Genomic DNA, 14408 nt, shown 5'->3' with positions numbered 1-14408 from the left:
TTTACATTTTCCTAAAATATGGTTACAAAAATTACCACTTCAAAAAACTCACCATGCTTCTTACTAAATACCATGAACTGTCTACTTTCCAAAGAGAGGTCATTTGGGGGGTATGTGAATTGTTCTGGTATTTTAGAACCTCAAGAAATGAGATAGACAGTAATTACATCAGGATCGATCATTTGTCAAATATATATATACCATAGTTAGTAGACTCTATAACAGGGGTCCTGAAACTTTTTAAACAGGGGGCCAGTTCACGAACCTTCACACTGTTGGGGGGGCCGAACTATGGTTTGAAAAAATATGAACACATTTTTATGCACACCACACATATCTTATTTGTAGTGCAAAAAACAGGAAAAAACAATACAATATTTAAAATGTACTGTACTCTGTAATGCACTGGACACCGCAATGTACTGTACTCTAACGCACTGGACACCGCAATGCACTACACACTGTAACGCACTAGACACCGCAATTCCGTGTACTCTGTAACGCACTGGACACCGCAATGCACTGTACTCTGTAACGCACTGGACATCGCAATGCACTGTACTCTGTAACGCACTGGACACTGTAACGCACTGGACACCGCAATGCACTGTACTCTGTAACACACTGGACACCACAATGCACTGTACTCTGTAACACAATGGGCACCGAAATGCACTGTACTCTTTAACTTACTGGACACCACAATGCACTGTACTCAACACAATGGACACTGCAATGCATTGTACACTGTAAAGCACTGGACATCGCAATGCACTTCTGTGGTGGAAGATTTGATGTCCAATGATTTTGTGACCACAGGGTTGATTTCAGTGGTGTGTTTTGGTTTTGTGCTGCCCTAGGCAAGACAAAAATTGGGTGCCCCCCATCTTAATTTGTTCCTTTTTAAGGTTCACACCTTCATCTGTAAACTCCGCCCCTTCCTCTTTAGGCTACAGCTGTACTCCTAGATAACACCAGACCCTCCTATACTACCCACTATATTTCTAGATAACACCAGACCCCCTATACCCCTTGTCCTCCTAAATAACACCAGACCCTCCTATACAACCTGTACTCCTAGAAAACTCTAGACCCCCCCAATACCCCCTGTACTCCTAGATAACACTAGATCCCCTATACCCCTTGTACTCATAGATAACCCTAGACCCCCTATACTATCTGTACTCCTAGATAACACTAGACCCCCTATACCCCTTGTACTCCTAGATGACACTAGACCCTCTATACCACCTGTACTCCTGGATAACGCTAGACCCCCGATACCCCCTGTACTCCTAGATAGTACCCAGCTCATTATACTTCTGAAGGTAGTGACTTCTGTTCTAGTCACCTCCAGCTCAGCACAGAGCCCCCTTGTGGGTGTCATTGCACCCCATTCCCAGAGTCAGAGCCCCCAAGTATCAGAATCAGATCCCCCTATGGCTGTAGTCAGAGCCCCATTATTAGCAGAATCAGTGTCCCATGTCTCATATGCTCTCTGTGAGTGAGTCGGTGAGGACAGTGAGGGGAGAGGTAACAGCTGAGCTAGTCTCACCAGTTCCAGAGTCCCGGACAGCAGTCAAGAGGAGGACTCCTCCAGTACCACACCTCAGCTAAGGAGATACCAACTCCTGGGAGAGTCCTCTGTGGCTGTTCTGAGTGGTCCTACTGCTCAGTAGATATAAATCCTCTGACCTTCGATCTGGGTGGGGGGGTGGCGACTGGCCCTGATCTGATCTCCTCCCTGGTGCCTGATTTTCCTGTGTTCCTCTCCTCTGCACCTTCCCTAGTGGCAGGCTGTGTCTCTCCTCCCTGTTTTGATCTATGATCCCCTCGAGCCTTACTTTGCCTCCACCAGCTGTCCAGGCCCTTCTGACTGGGGGCAGCGCCGCCCCCTGGAAAAATGCCTCCCAAGGCAAATACAACCCTTGTTGATTTACTAAAGGCAAATAGACTGTGCACTTTGCAGTTTTACACATTTTTAGTAGGCTGCAGTTTTAAAAAGAGACACCTAGTAGTGGGGAAGCTTTGCCTATTTCCACCATTCTATCATCTTCAACTGAAAACGTTTTATATCTTTTTCACCTGATTGGGTATTCTTTACAAAGTGAAGCTTCGCCACATTTGCTAAGCTCTGGGGAAAATAAGGGCAACTGCACTTGCAAAGTGCACAGTCTATTTTCCTTTAATAAATCAACCTCTTGATGTCCTAAAAGCAGACATGGTGCCACTTGTCACATTGCCACGCCCATGATGCTTTGAATGGTGGTGCAGAAATGTTAATGCTACATGGCGATTATGGCTCTCCTCCTCTAAGTGAATGTGTCCATGGTGCTACTGTGAATTAAACGCTTGACTCGCAATTGTGATGTGTTCCTGCAAAGCAAAATGACTGTTTGATAATGAGAACACAAAAATGGGCATAATATGCCTGCAAATCTCCTGTCACCATTCCTGGAAAAGCAGTCCACTGCAGATCACATTTCATGAGGTTCCACAAGAGTGAGAGTTAGAGTTATAAAGTACCATTTGCAACCAGGTGACATTTAATATGTGCTTGGGAGCCTGTCTCAGCAACTGCAAAAGGGGTGGAGAAATAGAGGTTAACTTCCTAAAGAAGTTGAAAATGTTCGCTACAAAAAAATAAAGAGGATTCACTACAATTATCGAATTCCTATGCAGATGAAGTAAAAAAAAAGGAATCTGTATTTCATATTTGGAAAACTGAATTGAATGTTTACTCTTTTTTAGTGAACAGTCTCAACTGCTTCAATAAATCAGCCTCATGTCACTAACATGAATAAGGCAATATAAGACACTTCACTTATGTATCTGTGATGGAAACAGCTCTGTGTAGAGTCAGATAGGCGCTACACATGGAAAAAAAGCTTACTATGAAAGAAGTAGCATCTCAGCCTGGACTGTGATGTGTCTGGTGGATGTCCAAGGTGGTGAGGTTAGCCACTTTTGCTTCTCCAACTTGAGTGAGTCTGATGGTGGTGACACAGGAGCAATGGAGGAGCATCAACATTGGCAAGTCTAGTGAGGTCTGAACCTCAAGGTTGGTACAGGCATGAAGAAATCTACACTGGGCAGGCAGACTTTAGCAGAAGGGCACATGTGGGTGTGCAGCACAGTAGCCAGAATAGCGGAGTGACATCCAGGGACAAGCCAGGGTCAGCAAAGCACAGGAGCAGCAAACAGAGACAAGGTCTAGAGGTTAGCTGAGGCCAGTAACTTGTGAACAGTGCCATACAGAACAGCAAACAGGAGTAGGTCAGCTTAACAGGATAAGGTCAGTGACAGGTCACAGGTTAGGTCAGCAAAGGAACACCTGAAGACCACTCAGCAAGGTTGACACTACTGCTGGACCTCAAATAGCCTGCTTGACATCAGTTCAAAGACTGATTGTGCACTTGACCACACATTTGCTTACACAGCAGGTGTGTAGGGATCAAGAAAAACCTGACAAAGGTTCTAATACTTTTCACTGTTTGGTTAGTAATATATTTTAATCCCTTACTGCACAATAATGATGTGAAGCTCTTGCCAAAAAAAAGATTATGTTATCAGTTTCACCTTTGTTCCAAGTTGCTTACAATGTGTTGCCTTCCCTGCACTGAGTTGACCCATAATTATCAGTACTGGCCCTACAGTCAGCTGCCAAATTTCAAGACCGGGTGCATTCTGTTCTTCTTGGTCTTGTTTTATTTCATCATGTGTTTTTCATACATTATTAATCCAGTCATTGTGAACTTACCCAGGGTTTTTCAGTGTATTTAGGAATCTTAAAAAGTAGATTTTTTCAGACATATTCTCACAAATGTGCTATCATATTTTTACACATATTTGTTTCAGGATAGAAGATATAGAGGAATAGATTTTGATTACTGGATTTGTTAATTCTGTCCCCTTAGAGAAATTACAAATAAACACACAGACTGCTTGACATAGCTTTAGGAAGAGTGGAGCTTTCTAGAGCCCACTCTACTGAGGAAATAGCATCTTCATGCTTGATTATGATGCAGGCGAGAGTGTGGCCGGGCATTGAGTACTCAGCGGGGAAGGAATGACATACGGAGGTCCGGGATTGCAAAGAAGTGTATTTTTGAGAATGTTCCAACCACACTGTAACAGAGTCTATACAGCGGTAATGAACTGGCAGAGAAACTCACAGATAACTATGAAGCCCTTGCAGACAGTGATACTTGGATGCCGACAGCACCTAACTGATGAGGCGGCCAGTGGGGGGGTGGGGATACAACAAGGCACTATAATTAGAAAGGCGTCACACAGCAGCACTGATGAACAGACCCTATTCTGTCCCTCCTCCTCTGTAACCTTTCCCTATGCTAGCTACACTCTCCCTATCCAGGGGGTTCCTGTCCTTGACCTAACCATGTGCACAATGCATGCCAACAGTAGTAATAGTAAGCCACTGCTTTTTATAAGCACTGCCCTTACTTGGTCTACAGAGGTCATCCAGGGCAGCAGTGTCCAATTGGACAGCGTTTCACGTGATGACATATAGAGACCCAAGAGGAAAGTGGTTTCCCCCTGTCCTCCACTTTCGCTGCATGGTGGTTGCTGACAACGCCATCTATATATGGAGGTCAACCTACACCTGCCTACACGGGTGTAGAGTGAGCTCTCATCTGCTGTAATCAAAAAGCAGGGACCATCATACCTCAGGCCTTCTAGAATTTGCAAGAGATGTTTTATATCTGAAAGATACACTTCCATTCCACATGCTAAATGCTGCAAAAATGTGTCTATATACTCACCTAGCCTTACATTGATTGAATCTATACCATTTACTGTAGGTCTCCCAGGGGTGTTAGTCCAATCCATATGTAACTTCAGAAGAAAATATATTATAGGTATGCAGCAAGCAGAGGGAACCAGATAACATGCTTCCTTTTTATTCAATAAATCATTTCTTATCCCCTTGTTTACCAAGCTTTTTAAATCCTTCTTGAATTTTAATGTAGGATCTCCTTCTCAAATTGTGTAGGTATCTCTATCATGGAGTAGACAATCCATCTCTTTCTCACAATATTCTTTACTGACGATCACAATGCCCCCACCTTTATGGGAAGGTCGGATCGCTAAAGTTTTTCTTTCTCCTAAACCTTTTATTCCTCTTCTTATGCATTCTAGATTTTTTACTTTCTTCACCTTAAGCTTAGCCAGGTTATCCAATACCATGTCTTTAAAAACATCAACAAATTTTTTTCTCTTTATTTAGAGGGTTAAAACTTACCTATTCTTTGAAGAAGTATGCTGGTATGATGGCTGTGTCCTAGATTCTTCGGTTTGATTGGCCAAAAAGTAGTTTTTCACATTTAAAGTGTGTATGTATTTTTAAATACTCACAGTCTCAAATGTATTAACATTCCTCTGCCCTCTCCCCTTTGTTCGATTATGGGAACTCACTTTCTTATTTTGTCTACACTTGATTTTTCTATAATTTCACAATCTAAATTTGACTGATTCAGAAATAGTGTTTATTGTCTAGTACAATATATGTCCACATTTAAAGGAAGGAAAGGATTGAAAAATACTGTATGAAGTTTATGAAATACATTTTGCACTTTATTTATTTAAGACTAGTACTGCACCTTTTTTTGTTATTGGTCTTTTAAATAATTTTCTAGCCTAGGCTTTTAATTGTGGTTTGGAAAGTGTATCATGTCCCAAAGGACCCATTTATATTTTTTTGCTGTTTCGGTTGGTGTCTACGTTAAAATGCATTGCATTAAGGCAGCCCATTCAAATGAATGGGCTACAAACACACCAAAACAGACAAAAATGGACATTTAGCCTTTTTGTACACAGTAAACCACAATACAAAGTAATGCGCTAACCTGTGTTGTGGTGAACACATGTACATTAGAGGCTCTTCAAGTTAGTGCATTGGGGTCCCATTCATAATGATTGGCAAAGCAATATGCAAAAGCAATTAACGTGTTAAAATCCATTACCACAATGCATCTTAATGGAAAAATGTAAAATGGCTTCTAAAAACATTTAATATATTGCAGCCCTTAGATGAGGCTTCTTTTCCTTTATTTTCACCTGGTGTTCCTGCCAGTAATACACTTTATGCACTGGGGTAACAATGCTCACTGTATTGCATCTATGAAAGAGCAGAATTTTTGCCATAGGACAGGAAGTATGGTAGGACTACAGAACTTCCTCCACTCGGGGGGTGTTTTTAGTTTTAAGAGGTTGGTGGAAACAGTGCTAACTGACAGCAGTCTGCAAATGCAGAGAACACAGGAAGTTTGGAGCTCACTAGATCATTGGCAGTATGAACAGATATTTTTTTGCACCTATTAAATCGATCTATCAAAACACTTTAAATTGTTTATTTAGCATGTAGGCAGGTTGAAATGTGTGGCTCTAGCGACTTAGCAGCTGGCCCAAGCTGGAGGAAAGGGTAAATGTTGTAAACTCAGTACCCAGGCTACCCAGTAGCCAGCCTACCTGTGCTGTAAAAAGGAGGAAGGCTGTGGTCCAGGGTCTTCTTCTTCTTCCTTGCCTGATTTGTTGGTTCTGTTCTGTTTGTGGTATTGGGACTGCTGCAGTCTGCTTAAGGCACCAGGATTATTGGAGACATCCAAGCCAAGGAGAATGCCAAGATGGAGTATCACCTCATGGAGGTATGCCCTGGGCAGCCATACTACTGTAGTTAGGTTTAGGGAATAGACGTTGTTCACGTTGAACTGTTTGTCGCAACTTGTTTAGTAAAGATACACTAACCATTATAAGCATGGTCTGAAGTTATTTGAAGGGGTGCATGTTGGTTCTGGCGTATCTAAAGAATCAGAGTTTGTAAAGCATGAATGGGTATGAAGCAACATTGTTACACAAGGGTTAACTCAGCAAGAGAAAGAAGAGAAATGATGTTGCCAAGGATTCTGAAGCACAAGTTCAAGACACAAAGCAGCCAGTTGTCAGGTGTAGTACTTGGTAAGGTGACAGGCCTCCTGGTAGTGAGGGGGTTGTTGTCTGGCTCCCTCCCGAGTGGTTGGTATCTAATAGCAATCTGAACCCATGTTACAAAGATTTATGGCCTGATCACGAGGTACAGGAAGTGAAGCAGTTAACAAGTGCACACATGGTGTCTATGTGCAGGTGCACAACGGGACCCCATTCTATTATTGGAAATAAAGTAACAGAGATACGCTGGACTGGTGGAAAGGGTGCAGGTTCGGCACATCCCTCCTAATGCAATCATACATCAAGTTACAGTGTGTGGTGACATAAGACGTCACTTTTCAGAGTAATTCTGTATGTTTTACTACTGCACGCAGTCTAAGTCGGGTAACAGTATTAATGTTAGATTTTCAACATGACCAAACTCTGAAAAAGGTACCTCCACGTGCAGTGCGAATAGGCCCTGCCCACAAGCAGACCAAATGGGACCAAATGGGAGAAGTCCACTACAAGGGTTTACATACACTTTAAATACCCATAAAGTAGATCCTATGTGTTGCTTCAGTCAACACTTTGACACCTATACTGTTCTATCAGCACTTTGTTGTTCAGAGATTCAGTTTACAGAATGAGTCATTTCATGGAAGGCAGTGAAAACAGCTGATCATTCATTGTGACCTAGACATATTTGTACACTGAGAGTTATTTACACCTGATAGGAAAGATCATCCCAGTTTAGTTGATCTGAGTTTAGGTTAGCTGAGTGTAGATGATATGATTTAACAGGTAAATAAGCAACGTTAAAGGGAATTTACACTTTTTTTCCCAACATGTAAAAGAAATACAGTAAGGGCCAATTCACACCACTTTTCAAAAAACCACTGCACCAAATCACATAGTACTGCAGTATAATGCAATCTGGTGCCGGCAAACACAATGTGTTTGTGATCTGAGTTTGGGGTGCCTACCTGCAGCAGATTGCAAAAGGCAGTGAGCACAGTGCAGGAAAAACACACAAAACGCATCTTTTCCTCATTCTGATGTGAACCGGCCATAAATGTCAAGTAAATTATAATAAATATTTAGTCTTCTTTTATGTGTAATTTTAAGTAATAACTGTACATAAAGACAGCTACAAATCATGTATTCCTGTGGAATATACAGTGCATTGAAAAAGTATTCATCACCCTTGAAATTTTCCACATTTTGTCATGTTACAACCAAAAATGTAAATGTATTTTATTGGAATTTTATGTGATAGACCAACACAAAGTGGCAAATAATTGTGAAATGGAAGGAAAATGAAAAAATGGTTTTCAAAAATTTTTGCAAATAAATATCTGAAAAGTGTACTGTGCATTTGTATTCTGCCCCCTTTACTTTGATACCCCTAACTAAAATCTAATGGTAACAATTGCCTTCAGTCCCCTAATTAGTAAATAGAGTCCGTCTGTGTATAAGTTAATCTCAATATAAATACAGATGTTCTGTGAAGCCCTCAGAGGTTTGTTAGAGAACATTAGTGAACAACAAGATCATTTTGTAAAGCGCTGCCCAAACTGTATAAATCCTGTATAATAATAATAATAATGAAGGCCAAGGAACAAACCAGAAAGGTCAGGGATAAAGTTGTGGAGAAGTTTAAAGCAGGGTTAGGCTATAAAAAAATATCCCAAGCTTTGAAAATCTCACGGAGCACTGTTCAATCCATCATCATCGATCATCCAAAAATGGAAAGAGTATGGCACAGCTGCAAACCTACCATGACATGGCTGTCCACATAAATTGACAGTTCAGGCAAGGAGAGCATTATTCAGAAAAGTAGCCAAGAGGCCCATGATAACTTTAGAGGAGCTGGAGAGATCCACAGCTCAGGTGGGAGAATCTGTCCACAGGTCAACTATTTATCATGCATTCCACAAATCTGGCCTTTATGGAAAAGTGGCAAGAAGAAAGCCATTGTTGAAATAAAACCATAAGTGGTCCTGTTTACAGTTTGCAAGAAGCCAAGTGGAAGAAACATATAGAAGAAAGGGATGAGAAAATGAACTTTTTGGCGTAAAAACAAAATACTATGTGTGACAGAAAACTAGCACTGCACATCACCCTGAACACGCCATCCCCACCATGAAACATGGTGGTGGCAGCATCATGTTGTGGGGATACATTTCTTCAGCAGGGACAGGGAAGCTGGTCAGAGTTGATGTGAAGATGGATGGAGCCAAATACAAGGCAATCTTAGAAGAAAATCTGCCAGAGTCTGCAAAAGACTTTTAACTGGAGTGGAGGTTCACCTTCCAGCAGGACAACGACCCTAAACATACAGCCAGAGCTACAATAGAATGGTTTAGATCAAAGCATAGTCATGCGTTGAAATGGCCAAGTCAAAGTCCAGACCTAAATCCAATTGAGAATCTGTGGCAAGACGTGAAAATTGCTGTTCACAGACGCTCTCCATCCAATCTGACAGAGCTTGAGCTGTTGTACAAAGAATAACAGGCAAATATTTCACTCTCTAGATGTGCAAAGCTGGTAGAGACATCTCCAAAAAGACTTGCAGCTGTAATTGCAGTGAAAGTTGGCTCTACAAAGTATTGACTCTGGGGGGCTGAATACAAATGGACACCACACTTTTCACATATTTATTTGTAAAACATTTTGAAAACTATTTATCATTTTCCTTCTACTTCACAATTATGTTGCCACTTTGTGTTTGTCTATCACATAAAATCCTGATAAAATACACTTACGTTTTTGGTTGTAACATGACAAAATCTGGAACATTTCAAGGGGTATGGATACTTTTTCAAAGCACTGTACCTTCCTTAAAGGCTAGGTTCACCTTTCACCCCCTTCCAGGCCAGGCCAATTTTCAGTCTTCACCACTATCACACTTTGAGTGACAATTACTTACTCATGCAACACCATACCCACAGTAAATATTTATTATTTTTTTAAGACAGATAGAGCTTTCTTTTACTGGTATTTGATCACCACTGTGTTTTTTTTTTTATTATTCGCTATATAAATGAAGAAATATCTAAAATTTGGGAAACAAATTTCTGTTTCGTTTTTTATTTTACAATTTTGCAAATAAATATTTTTTCTTCATAAATGTATGACAAAATGTATTCTGCTACATGTTTGGGGTAAAAATAACCCAAAACAGTGTATATTATTTAGTCTGTGTGAAAACTATAGAGTCTACAAACTATGGGATATATATTTGAAAATTGATCAGTTGAGACTCTAAAATGTTTGAAGCTGTTATGACGTATGGCAGTGATCAGGACACTGGTATGGAGTATGGCGGTGATCAGGACTTTAGCATGAGGTATGGCAGTGATTAGAATGATGGTATGGTGGTAGGGCAGATCCCCACAAGGCCATGCTCTTTTTAAACTGTGACAGCGGGTGCAGGAAAAAAATCCCTGCCTGCTGTCACAGTGGGGAATCGAAGGGGAAAGACAGGTGATCTTTGGTAACATGTTACACAATAAATATGGGTGTAACATGTAATATGTTACCACAGGTGAACTTATCCTTTAAAGTGTAGCTAAACCCAAGAACAAAAATGTAATATATTGCAGTTTACAAGTCCTTAGATGTAATTGCTGCATTACTTTTTACAATTTTCAGGCTATAGTTCCCCTTATTTTAACCTTCTGGTCATGAAATTAGCACACTTCCAATCCTAGGTTGACAATTCTCATTCACCGTACAATCCCAATGGAAGAATGGAAGAACAGAATTGTCACCCCAGGACATGAAATGGGCTAGGACTACGCAACACCATCCCGCTTCTTTTCTCCATAACATAGTATGGTATATTTTTGCACTTATTGGTTACAATATCACCAAATGCTTTGAATGGTATATTTAACAGACCAAAACTGAGCAAAGGATTAGATCCATTGTTAGGGTTGTGGGATTGGGGTGATTAAACTCAAGCAGTAGTTGCATTTACAATGAGTTGCTCCAGTCCAAAGCTGTATAGGGCATGACAATTCACTTTTATTCAATAAACAGAAAGTTCATGTGCCTATCAGTTGTCTACACAGGGGGTTTCTTCCAGAAATATGCACAAATGAAAAACTGAGCCACCTGGCTCACAGATTGCCAGCACTGCTGCTTCTCTCACCAGTCCCTCTGACTGTGTTGATCAGTTCTTCTGGATACTTGGCTCTTCAGAGCCCTGCTGCATGGTCTACCTCTGGTCTATGGATTGGGGTTGTCCTGACACCCTGATAGGAGCTGACCTGACCCTTGGAACTGAGACCTACTGTCTCCTGGTTTCTGGCTGGGGCACCTCTGACTCCTCAGTTGAGACCCTCTGTTTCTTGGCTTCTGGTTGGGGCTAATCTCTTAGTTAAGCACTTTTGAAGTGTTAGCTGAAGCAGATAGCAGACTTTCCTTTACTTTGTAGCAACAAGTAGTTTAGGAGTCAACACAGTCCCTTTTTGCAGTAGTAGTAGTTACAGGGCTGAGCTTCTCAGATATAAGCCAGTTACGACAGACTGAGACAGCCCAAAGGTAACGTAGCTGAGCAAAGTCCCTTTGCAGTAGCAACACTTGGACAAGCTCCTCAGAACACTAGCCAGTGTTTCCTTTTTCCAGACCCATGCTGACTATCAAACACCAGAGGAGGTAGCAAGCACACAGTGTCCCCAAATTCCTCAATGTCAGTATTCACAAGCCCCAAGGACAGAATTGTTGTCTTTTTCCAATCTTCCAAGCGAAACCCTCCAGTGATACCAGACAGAGTTTTGGCGGACAACTCCCCTCAGTCAGCTTACTGAAGAACTAAGGTCACTCTCTCTAACTTCAGGCCTTCAGGTAGACCTGCCTGAGGCCACATGGCAGCAAGTGCTGAGCGGGGCAGCCTGCCTCCAGCCTGGCTGGTGCAATCCGCTCCTGGGAAAGACACTGAACCCATGTGCTTCTCAATAAGATACATTACATTAATTTTAACCATGACATCACATACTAATTATGACATCACAGTGCCTACTATGAAATCATATATTGACTGTGACATCCTACTGCCCTTCTATGGCATCACAATTCTTCCTGCAACAACACAATTGTTTTTAACATATTTTTTGGGGAGAATATAATACAGTCAATACAGTGTTACAATACAAAATGTTTGAGTGAAAAAATAATTCAAGTTATAATGTTTGAATGTTTGAAAAATATCCAACCTGTTTGATTGCTTTCTTTTCAATATGATTCCAGGAGAACCAAATCTTTATGGCCATTGCTTCATTATCCATTGCTGCAATTCCACTGGCATGCAGTATGTGTGGACATCTTTACTTGAATTGAATATGGTTTCTTAAAAATAGTATATTATATATATATGGGTTTACAGAGCTTTGCGAAGAAGAAAGCAAGAGTTGATGGTGGGGTAGGGCAGAGAGCTAGAAATGGAGACAAAGATGAAGAGGTGTGGTGGATGGGAACTGATGAAGGAGGGCACAATAGAGGACAATGGGAGGCGGTAGCTGATGGAGGGCACTGAAAAGAGACCAAGATCAAGAGGTATATGGTCAGGAATTGGTGATGGACGGGATGATGAGGGCTAATCCTTGGCGAGGGGCGGGGGATGGAAGCTGATGGGGAGCAGGAAATGAAAAAATGAGACAAAAATGAACAGATGCTGGGAGCAGGAACTAACGATGGAGATGTCAGTTTGGTGATGTAGAAGCTGTGTTATGAGCAGGTAAGTTAAGGCTGACAAATAGTATTTTTAAATTATTTTAAGAATTTCCTTTGCAATAAATATTACAATTGTTCCTTTTTATTGTACCAGAATTAGAGATGAGCGAATTATTCAAAAATTCGATTCGGCTGATTCGCCGAATTTGTGGAATAAATTCGATTCGATGCGAATTTATTCGCTGCGAATTTAACTTATAAAAAGGGTTTCTAGGCTTCAGAGAGCCTTTATATTAGTGCAGAACACTGTACCTTTAATTTAAATGCCCTTGGAGATGAGGAAGGAGAAGGAGAAGGAGAAGAAGAAGGAGAAGGAAAAGGAGAAGGATGAGAAGAAGGAGAAGGAGAAGGATGAGAAGGAGAAGGATGAGAAGAAGGAGAAGGAGAAGGATGAGAAGAAGGAGAAGGATGAGAAGAAGGAGAAGGATGAGAAGAAGGAGAAGGAGAAGGAGAAGGAGAAGAAGAAGGAGAAGGAGAAGGATGAGAAGAAGGAGAAGGAGAAGGATGAGAAGAAGGAGAAGGATGAGAAGAAGGAGAAGGATGAGAAGAAGGAGAAGGATGAGAAGAAGGAGAAGGAGAAGGAGAAGGAGAAGAAGAAGGAGAAGGAGAAGAAGAAGGAGAAGGAGAAGGATGAGAAGAAGGAGAAGGATGAGAAGAAGGAGAAGGAGAAGGATGAGAAGAAGGAGAAGGATGAGAAGAAGGAGAAGGGTGAGAAGAAGGAGAAGGATGAGAAGAAGGAGAAGGATGAGAAGAAGGAGAAGGAGAAGAAGTAGGAGAAGGAGAAGGAGAAGGATGAGAAGAAGGAGAAGGATGAGAAGAAGGAGAAGGAGAAGGATGAGAAGAAGGAGAAGGATGAGAAGAAGGAGAAGGAGAAGGATGAGAAGAAGGAGAAGGATGAGAAGAAGGAGAAGGATGAGAAGAAGGAGAAGGAGAAGGAGAAGGAGAAGAAGAAGGAGAAGGAGAAGGATGAGAAGAAGGAGAAGGAGAAGGATGAGAAGAAGGAGAAGGAGAAGGATGAGAAGAAGGAGAAGGATGAGAAGAAGGAGAAGGAAAAGGAGAAGGAGAAGAAGAAGGAGAAGGAGAAGGATGAGAAGAAGGAGAAGGAGAAGGATGAGAAGAAGGAGGATGAGAAGAAGGAGAAGGAGAAGGAGAAGGATGAGAAGAAGGAGAAGGATGAGAAGAAGGAGAAGGATGAGAAGAAGGAGAAGGATGAGAAGAAGGAGAAGGATGAGAAGAAGGAGAAGGAGAAGGATGAGAAGAAGGAGAAGGATGAGAAGAAGGAGAAGGATGAGAAGAAGGATAAGAAGAAGGAGAAGGATGAGAAGAAGGATGAGAAGAAGGAGAAGGATGAGAAGAAGAAGAAGGCTGAGAAGAAGGATGAGAAGAAGGAGAAGGATGAGAAGAAGAAGGATGAGAAGAAGAAGAAGGATGAGAAGAAGGAGAAGGATGAAAAGAAGAAGAAGGATGAGAAGAAGAAGAAGAAGGATTAGAAGAAGGAGAAGGATGAGAAGAAGAAGAAGGATGAGAAGAAGAAGAAGGATGAGAAGAAGGAGAATTCCAAGCCGGCAAAAAGTGTATCTGCAGAGCTCCGCTATTTCTGACAGTTCTCTGACAGTTCATTCACATTTACAGCGGTTGAAACATTGTATCTATTTGTTTCCATTTATGGAAACAAATAGATACAATGTTTCAACCGCTGTAAATGTGAATGAACTGTCAGAGAACTGTCAGAAATAGCAGAGCTC

This window comes from Staurois parvus, unplaced genomic scaffold, assembly GCF_062004578.1.
Source record: "Staurois parvus isolate SC_StPar_1 unplaced genomic scaffold, SC_StPar_1.0 ptg000746l, whole genome shotgun sequence".
In the NCBI taxonomy this organism is placed as follows: Eukaryota; Metazoa; Chordata; class Amphibia; order Anura; family Ranidae; genus Staurois; species Staurois parvus.
The sequence above is the reverse complement of the archived record's forward strand: the minus strand, read 5'-3'. Positions refer to the sequence as shown.